Below are 9,003 nucleotides of genomic sequence, written 5' to 3'. Positions count from 1 at the left end.
GGAACTTTCGGGATATCATTTGAAATGTAAATAAAGAAAATAATAATAAATAAGAAAAAAAGAATAATTTAAGACACATTAAACCTGACTGCCTCCTCTTCCAGCTTCTCATATATTGGGTCTGACTAGTTTTGTTCTGAAAACCAGTATTGTGTAAGGAATAACATTAGACACACTATCAACTTTTATCATGAGTATCACAAGCATAATTAACCCCCACTAAATGACCTATGTAAAAAAATTCATGTTGAACAGTGTTGAAGTTTATGAAAACTGATTACTTAAAGTAACATTTCATAAAAATTTTCAGTTCTGACAAAATTCTAGTTTCGGCTGGGCAGTTGACTTTTTACCTATTATTTTTCTCCAATCTTCATAATTTTGATGCCCAATATGTATCTGAGATCAATAAGTCTTGAGTTTAGAATAAGAAAGAAAAGTGCGACCCAGGATCTTGTATCTTTTAAAAGTTCCTGGGGTGAGGTGGGTGGGAGAGCATCCTCTCAAAAGCAAAGCAAAGTGGGGATAGGGTGAAGAACTTGAATAATTTAATTTAAAAAAAAAAAAAAGCATTTCTAAATCACAGGACTCCACCAAGTTCCTGACACCAAAGCTTGAGAGCATAAGCACTGGACAGTTTGATTATGTTGCTTTTAACTGCACTAAAGAGTAAAATACACTTAAGAGAGCCTGTGATGTGATTTATCTCTCTGAATGTGGAATACTATTTTGCTAAATAAAGTTACTAAGGTGAATTAAATGCATTCCCTGACAGCTCTAAAATTACTCACCTTCATTTTCTTCCAGGTTAATTATATAAAGCAATTACATTGATATAATTTATAGCAACAAAATACATTTTAAGTGCAGAAGAAAAGGAGGCTAAACATTCAATGTTTTAGAAAACATGCCATGATTTAATGGAGAGCTAAGGATATAACTTAGTAATAGATTTGTCTGCCATGTATAGATCCTGTATCTTTAGCACCACCCCAAAATTACAATGGAATAAAAATTAAATAATCATAAAGACTCATCAGTAGTTTCACCAAAGCTACTTAAGTACTCTCTGTTGTTACAGGTGACTACATATTACAAAGCACCAACTATTACTAAAATTGAAGGTATTTGACAATTCAGTTTTGCCAGGTAAAATAGTCACATGTTGAAGAATAAAGACACTTCTCAAAAAAAAATCTAAGACCAGTGTCCTGTGACATGGCACGTAAGAACTCAGCATCAGAGTCTAGAAATGCCTCAATTTCTTCATGACTTCAAATGATTCTGAATCTCGGTAGCAATATATTACAAGGTGTGAAGTGCAAACTTTTGACCAGTGTCCCCCTTCTTGGTCCTGAATCCTGAATTTCTGCCCAATAGTTGGCCTACTTAAAAAGAGAATTACTAATTCAGATTTCTTGTCCAAAGCATCACATCCGTCCTCCCTTGATCATCAACCATCCCAGAATAGCATCAATGACTAGAGGGAAAATACTCCATTTGAACCTTGTGTGAGTCCCCTGATGATTCAAAAACAACCAAAGAAATGTGATTAAAGTGCATCCACAGCTATGCACTTAACCCAGAAAGCACCTGACATGAAGACCTCTCTTAATGGCCTCCAGTGAAGACCACTGTTGAAAGCACTTGAGACTTCAAGAGTATAGAGCGTTTTAAAACTCCAAAGAATAAAACTGACTTCAGAGTTGTTGGCAGAGGTACTGAGGATCTATGTCATGAAATTATCTAAAACTGAAAATACCAAGAATTAATAGTGAAAACTATATTGGTATTTTAGGGTGCTTGTGTATATGAAGCAGACAAGTATTAAAATGAGGCACAGGAGATAAAGTAAGGAGGCTCTGACCCATAGCATTGAAAGTGGAATCAAAGAGATTTGGTTTTATTTCAAGCTAGTGCAATCATGTGAGGGACTCTGATAAATGCCCTGAGGTTGGTTAGAAGAGTATTAAGGAATCTTGTGGGAAACAAACAAACAAGCAAACAAACAAAACACCTCAGCTACACAGAGGCAAAGGCAGATAAAAGAATTCAAGAGAATTAAGATAACATCTTAGACTTTATTTCCCTGAAGACTCTTAAGCCAGCTGCTTACCAAAATTTCTCTTTATTATTCACTGAAGGTTCACTTAGGCTTACTAGAAATATTGCTTTGCTGGCCTTACCTTTTATACATCAGGGCAGAGGGGTCAGCAGCAACGGGAAATGATTGTGGCCTATGAGAGGTAGGAGGAGCACCATGACTTTCTCACCCTATCTCAGATAATAGAAAACAAAGTAACTGAGAAAAGCAGCCTCCTGGTCCTTTCCAGTTCTTTACCCTGGGGGAAGTGACAGCTGAAGCCACCTTTCAGGAGGCATGAAGTGTTCAATAAGAGTTGAAACCTAGAAGGCAAAGATGAGGGAGAAGATAACAGGGGCCTAGGACATGAAATATCATGAGACACTATAATGGGATCACCTAATACAGAGAAAGTAAGCCAACATTTGACTGAACCATTTCACAGTCAGACTATAAACTTCAATAGAACAGGAACTCAGTAATGGCAGTCCAGTGCCTTCATGACTCTTGAAACCTGAGGAATCCATAAACTTAAAAATCTGGTAAGTAGCCAGTGTGTGCTCATAGCACCAAGCATACACCTTACAGGGGCAACATAATCTTCACTGAGATTTTAAAAGTAATGTTCGTGTAGCTGTAAGTACTTGTACCTATTTGGATTCTTTTTACCCTGGTACTCTATTCCATATGATATATTTTTATGTGTGTCTTGTATCTTTTGTGGTTTCTCCACTTGTTCTACTTCTTTAGCCTGATATGTCATATAAACCACTCCAAAAATTAAAACAATAAATTTAATAAAATAATTACTAATAATGATAAAAAACAATAAACAACCCAACCTTCCTTAAAGGAGCCTGATGGACTCAGAATGTAAAGTTTGAAAGTGCTTCATCCATCCTTACCTGAGCAGCAGAATGTTTGTGCCCTGTTGATAAACAATGCAGAAAAGACAAAAAGGAACTAAAATTAGAGCTATTCTAGAGCCCTGACATTTCAGATGATATTAAAACCACAAACTGGCACTTATAAATGACAAGAAACACACAGGAGACAAACACATCTGCTGATTAAAGTTTGAAAGGCAAAATTAAGAGTCAGAGATACAGGCAATACCTGAAGAATTGCAGATGAGTCAAAAACAAAGAAAAAATATTTTTCCAGCTCTCGGAGTGGTATAAAGGTGCAAACACCTGGCACCTGAAATATGATCCCCAGGAGCCAGCTTTAAATTCAAGATCCCCTGGCTTCACCTTCTCAAGTCATGTGATTATAGTCATGAACCACCTTATACAGCACTGCATTTGCTACATAAAGTAGGTAGCATATGACTATAACATCCTGAGTGCATAGCTAAATCTGGGTTATTACATGTAAGTAAAAGTACCAAAGTGTTCAAGTTTCTGTGTTGTTGCTTCAGTAGAGCATCATGACAAAAAGAAGAGTGTATTTTATCTCACAATTTTAGGTTATAGACTATCGTTGTAGGAAAGTCAAGACAGGAACTTCAAATGACTAGTCACATAGTATTCACAGTCAAGAGCAGAGAAAGATAAATATAATCATGTTCAGTTGGCTGCATGTTTATTGTGCCCAGATTGATTTCCCTACTTATTTATTTTTGGAAAGCCTACCTAAGAAGTGATGCTTACCATGGGATGAATTTTCCCATGTCAATCACATTAAAACAATCATCACAATATGTTCACAAGCAAACCCAATGTAGTTGACTTTTCACTGAGCTTCTTACATGATTCTAGATTCTGTCAAGCTGACAATTAAAACTAATCATCATAAAAGAAAAACTTCCTCTTTACTAAAGAGCTTCTTCCAGCAAATCTTTCAAATAGTTGTCTAACCAGCGCTATGTTGAGCAACACTTTCTAGCTAAGATGAACATTCTCCATTCACAGGATCATGATGCTGTTAAGTCTGATCCCAGAGCTTACTACTGTCTTATCATTGCTGACTGAGACCAGAGAGCAGTATAGACTTGTCATCTTAGTCCATACTTAGAGGGTAAATTTTTATTATAGTACCTTAAGATATTGTTGACCTCTTCCTCATCACATGGACAAATGAATCCAAGACACACATATATGAAATGTGATGGAGCTGAGACAAAACAAGATTTTATAAAAATTACCTAGATCCTACTTAGCATCTCCAGCCAGAAATGCTGTGGGTCTACTGACCTAAAAAAAAAATTCACCATTTTATTTTAAAGAATTTTGAATCTTAATTATGGTTGTATGGAGTAGATTAAGAAACCTCCAACAACATGCTCCTTTGGAAAGAGAGGCAGTCTTTGGAAGTCCAACTCTTCACAAAGCTCTATGTCCTGAATACATTCCACAGAGTTGCTAAATTTTTGTCTCGCATGCAAGGGCATTCTGTAACTAACAGGAGATGAATCAAGAAAGATTAATGAGATGTTATCTGCAAGCTTCATGGATATACTTAAATTAACAGTAGTTGCATGGGTATCATTAGAAATCCTTTAAACATGGTTTCTCTGTCTTTGAGGAAAAGATAAATTCAGGATCTCAGTGTCATAATGATAGTTTAAATGAATCATTGAGGATTTCTGATCATAGACTTGAGAATTTTGAAGCATAACGAGGTAGGAAGATATTGGCTTGCTCCAAACAACAAGGTATCCAAAAATGAGCCCTGCTTAGGTCTTAGTCTCAAGGAACAAAATCCTCTAAAGGAACATCAAAGAGTGATTTAAGGGCCTGGAAATATAACTCGGTCAGTAGATTACCTACCTAGTATCCATGAAGTCCTTAGTTTAGTGCCTTGCATCCTCGTAAACTGCGTTTGTAGGCATACCCCTGTAATCTCAGCACTCCGGAGATGAAGGAAGAGGCAGAACCATAAATTCAAAGTCATACTCACCTAGATCATGAGTTATAGTCAATTGTGCCTGGGATATGTGAGACCCTGCATCTAGAGAGGGGGCAGGGAGAGGGAGAGGGAGGGGGAAATGGAGACAGAGACAACAGACAATCATATCTGGATACCAATGTCACACCCACACCCATTGCAACAACAAGTGTTGGCTGAAAAAAAGTTTTCAGCTCCAAGAATCACAATAACTACTTGTATTACTGAACCCATACTGTGTCTGTCTGCTGGAGTTCATTTTTCCAGTGACACTCAGCAAAATTATAAGGTAGAACTAGTTGACCCTATTTTTATAAGAAATCAGATGTTCAGAATATTTCAACCATTTGAGTCATGCAAAGGTCTCTGATAAAGGAGAAAATGTTCTTGTCAGTATGATTTTCAGTTTCTTTCAAAGTAATGGGGAATCTGCAGGCTTCAGACTAGTTCAAGGCTCTTAGAGTACCTATATTTTTGTGGGCAACATGGGTCTAATCTTGTTCTTTTGTACCATTCTTGTTCTTCAGGAACTTCTGATTTCAGATCCCCAAATACAACCTGCCTGAGTATTTTGCTCTTTCATGACAAAGGTTCTCCAATGATGATAGTTTGATCAGTACTGCTATATAGTGCTAAGCCTTCTGCAAATAAAATTGTAGACAGAGGTTAATGGTGGACTGTGGCAGCCCTGAAAGTCATACAAGTAATCAATAGTCCATAAAGCCAAAGCTAATTTTAAAAAATGTTTACTTGTTTAACTGTTTCTTACCATGAATGACCAGCTCATTTCTACATTTTAAGGAAAATATATTACAAATATTCAAATATGAATATCTTAATAAGTCTATCTGCCATTGATTTCATGAGAACATGACTGTTCCTCTCACAACTCAATGGATACACAGTCCTTTCTTGGAGGAGGCAAGTTTAGGAGACATGCAGATCTTTGTGTTCATAAGCACTAGGAAAGTCATGAATGTTAAAACACATTGTTGTCTTTTCAAAAAGAGAGATATATAGCCTGCTTTCTGCCCTGAAAACTGGAAATATATGTGGTTAATAGCCTGTTAACCTCTGCACTATCTGTTTGGCCATGAGTTTGTTTATCTCAATCAGTCTGTGTAATGGGAAATATTAAAAATGATTGGCATGTTCCTGCGCTACACTGAGCAACAGCGGGCCACATAACTCCAGCGTGGTGTTCTCATCTCGGCAAACTCTCTTGCCTGGAGCTCCCAAGAGATCTCCACCTGACTGGCTACATTCCCTTGGCAAGTCGCTGCCATGCCAGCTCCATGCAGTTACTGCCCACCTCGCAGTTAGCTGTCACAAATACCAGTAACCTGGTAAAATCAGAATTCTAGAAGCTTATAATTAATCAGTCAGATTTATATATCAATAAATTCTCAATTCACAAGATGCCCACACAATAATTTTAGAACCAATTGATAATGATACAAGCTACCCAGCTAGATTAGACAGGTTATCCCAATTATTTTATCCCTATATGATATTATAATTACCTGTGGCTATTTAAAACCATGCGGAATCTGAATTCTCATGTTCCTCCTCCATTTTCCTCCTCCTCTTCTCGGTCGCTCCCCGTCTCTCCGACTCTTAGTTCCGCCTCCCTTTTCCCTGTCCAATCACAGGCTTCTTATTGTATTAATATTTAAATTAATTGGACAGGGAAAATCCTGCTACAATTTGTAGCACTATCCTCCCAAGACCTTTATCATAGACTTTGTTTACCTGAGCCTGCTTTCTTAGTTTCTAAAGAACCAATCTTTATGGAAGATGGCACCTGTTCTTCACAACTTTCAATGTACGCATGTCTTAAGCTTTGGTGTGTTCATGGGATTGAGTTATTAATCCCCGGGAACATTTTTCCAAATCGTTATATGCTTAAATATACCTAAGGTTGAGGTCTCCCTCACCCCACTCCAGCATAACTGTAGCCATTTTGTTCTATGCCTGCCAGCTATTTATTATTGCTGTAGTATGCCTGACAGTCATTAACACAGAAAAATAATTTGACTCAGAGCAAAGTCATGCTGATCACATATCCTGTTATGTTCTGTATAAGATTGGTGACTCTTACGAAATTCAACAAATCTTTACATAAATCCCATCACGTTAAAGGTCAATATGAACTGTTATATCTAAAATGGCTTGAGTCAGAACTGACCACTTGGAGGCACTTCCTGCACCTGTGTATGAGCTCATCATGGATTTTGCAGGTTTTGCATTTATAAGCTGACAGAGAAAGACGTTCAGAGTCATAGCTCAGTCCAGAATTCTGTGATCAATCAATCTTAGGGTGTAAATTCAATAAATGATTCTTGTCTGGCTGAGATCAATGTTTGTGTGGTTTGTGAGGTGAATCCTGGACCCTAACACCTAAAATAAACTACAGAGTATCAAACTATCAAAGTTGTAATCAACACTGTCTATTGAATCCTGCTAAAACATTCTTGCCTCTCTGATCCACATGTTGCTGGCAAAGTGTTTACAGAGATTCCCCAATAGACCAATGCTTTGGGAATTGGAAGATTCATAACATACCTACTTCCTGTTAAATCACATGGAATATGTTTAATATACTAAAGGTCTGAGACTCAATAAAGTCTTAACTTTTTATTGCTTCACCATGGGCTTATTTCAATGGAAGTTTTTGTATTTGTTTCTTTGTGTTTATCATGAGTGTGTGGCAGTAGAGAGCCTAAGAACTATAGCTTAGTTAGTATAGCTTGTTGTTACTACCTTGGTCTTGTTCTATACACCATTGCATTTGTACCATCAGTGCAAATGTCAATATGGAAAACAAGTAAAGATGATGTCCAATGTGCTTTGGAGCCAGTCTGGAGGACTAGGTTTTTGGAAGATCTTTTCATTTTTATTCTCTTCTGAGTTAAAAGCAGAAGAGAAAATGGATAACATTTATTTTTGCCATAATAAAAATATTTTTTATTTAAAAAAAAAAAAAGAAAAGAAAAAGAAAAAGGTGAATTCATTTCCAGTGATAAAATTTGACCTTTATAGAGAAAAATGGAAATTTAGAAAGCTTAAATCACTTGTGGGAGCTTTCCAATTCTTACAGATTTCTCTGATGAAATTAGTGGTGGTATTAACAAATGTGGGCTTTTTTGTGTTGTAATATAAAATGTAACAACAATTAGAAACCTTTGAAATTCTGGAAGCCAGTATTTAACAAATTAACACTATGTGCTACTATAAAGTCATGCATGAATGAAAGCTGCTTGAAGTTCAAGTCCACTAGGTTTTGCAGGAATAAACCTCAAGATGTTCAGTGATGTTTTCAGATTGTCCCTTACAATTGACCTTTTAAAATCTGCCATTTGTCACACCCATCAAATTTTGTGTAGTATTAGATAAATAAATATAGAAATCCCTCTTCAAGTCTGATGGTGGTAGCATGTACCTTTAATCCCAGCTTTCAGGAGGCAGAGGTAGCCTGGTCTACAGAGCAAGTTTTCAGACTGTTAGGGCTACACAGAGAATCACTGTCTCAAAGACAAACAAACAAAAACAAAACAAACAACAAAATAAAAGAAATACTGTTTCATTTTAAAACTAATATTTTGTCAGAATGGTTATTTTTCAAATGCTTCAAACAAAAGAGGGTACTGCAACTGATTAAAAGCAAAATAATGAATGCCAGCCCTCTCTCTCACCAACCAGACACCGAAGCATGAAGTAATTCTATTTTCTCACTAAAATTTTGTTTTAGTAAACATGGTTGTCTTTAATAAGCATATCAACATATGGTTAATTTATTGTTGACATGATAAATGAACCAATACATGTGTTTAAGGCATTCTCAATTTTATTTCTCAGTACAGTAAATATCAATAGATGTAACTACCTATGTGAATAAAATCTCTGAGGTTCTTCAAGGAATTTTAGGAGATTGAAAGGACCAAGATAATAAGATTTCAGAGTTACTGCCTTATGTTAAAAGAATTTTAAGGACTCAAAATCTTTGTCTTTTATGTTAAATAATCATAATA

The sequence above is a fragment of the Mus pahari genome, chromosome 19 (genome assembly GCF_900095145.1).
Source record: "Mus pahari chromosome 19, PAHARI_EIJ_v1.1, whole genome shotgun sequence".
Lineage (NCBI taxonomy): Eukaryota > Metazoa > Chordata > Mammalia > Rodentia > Muridae > Mus > Mus pahari.
The sequence above is the reverse complement of the archived record's forward strand: the minus strand, read 5'-3'. Positions refer to the sequence as shown.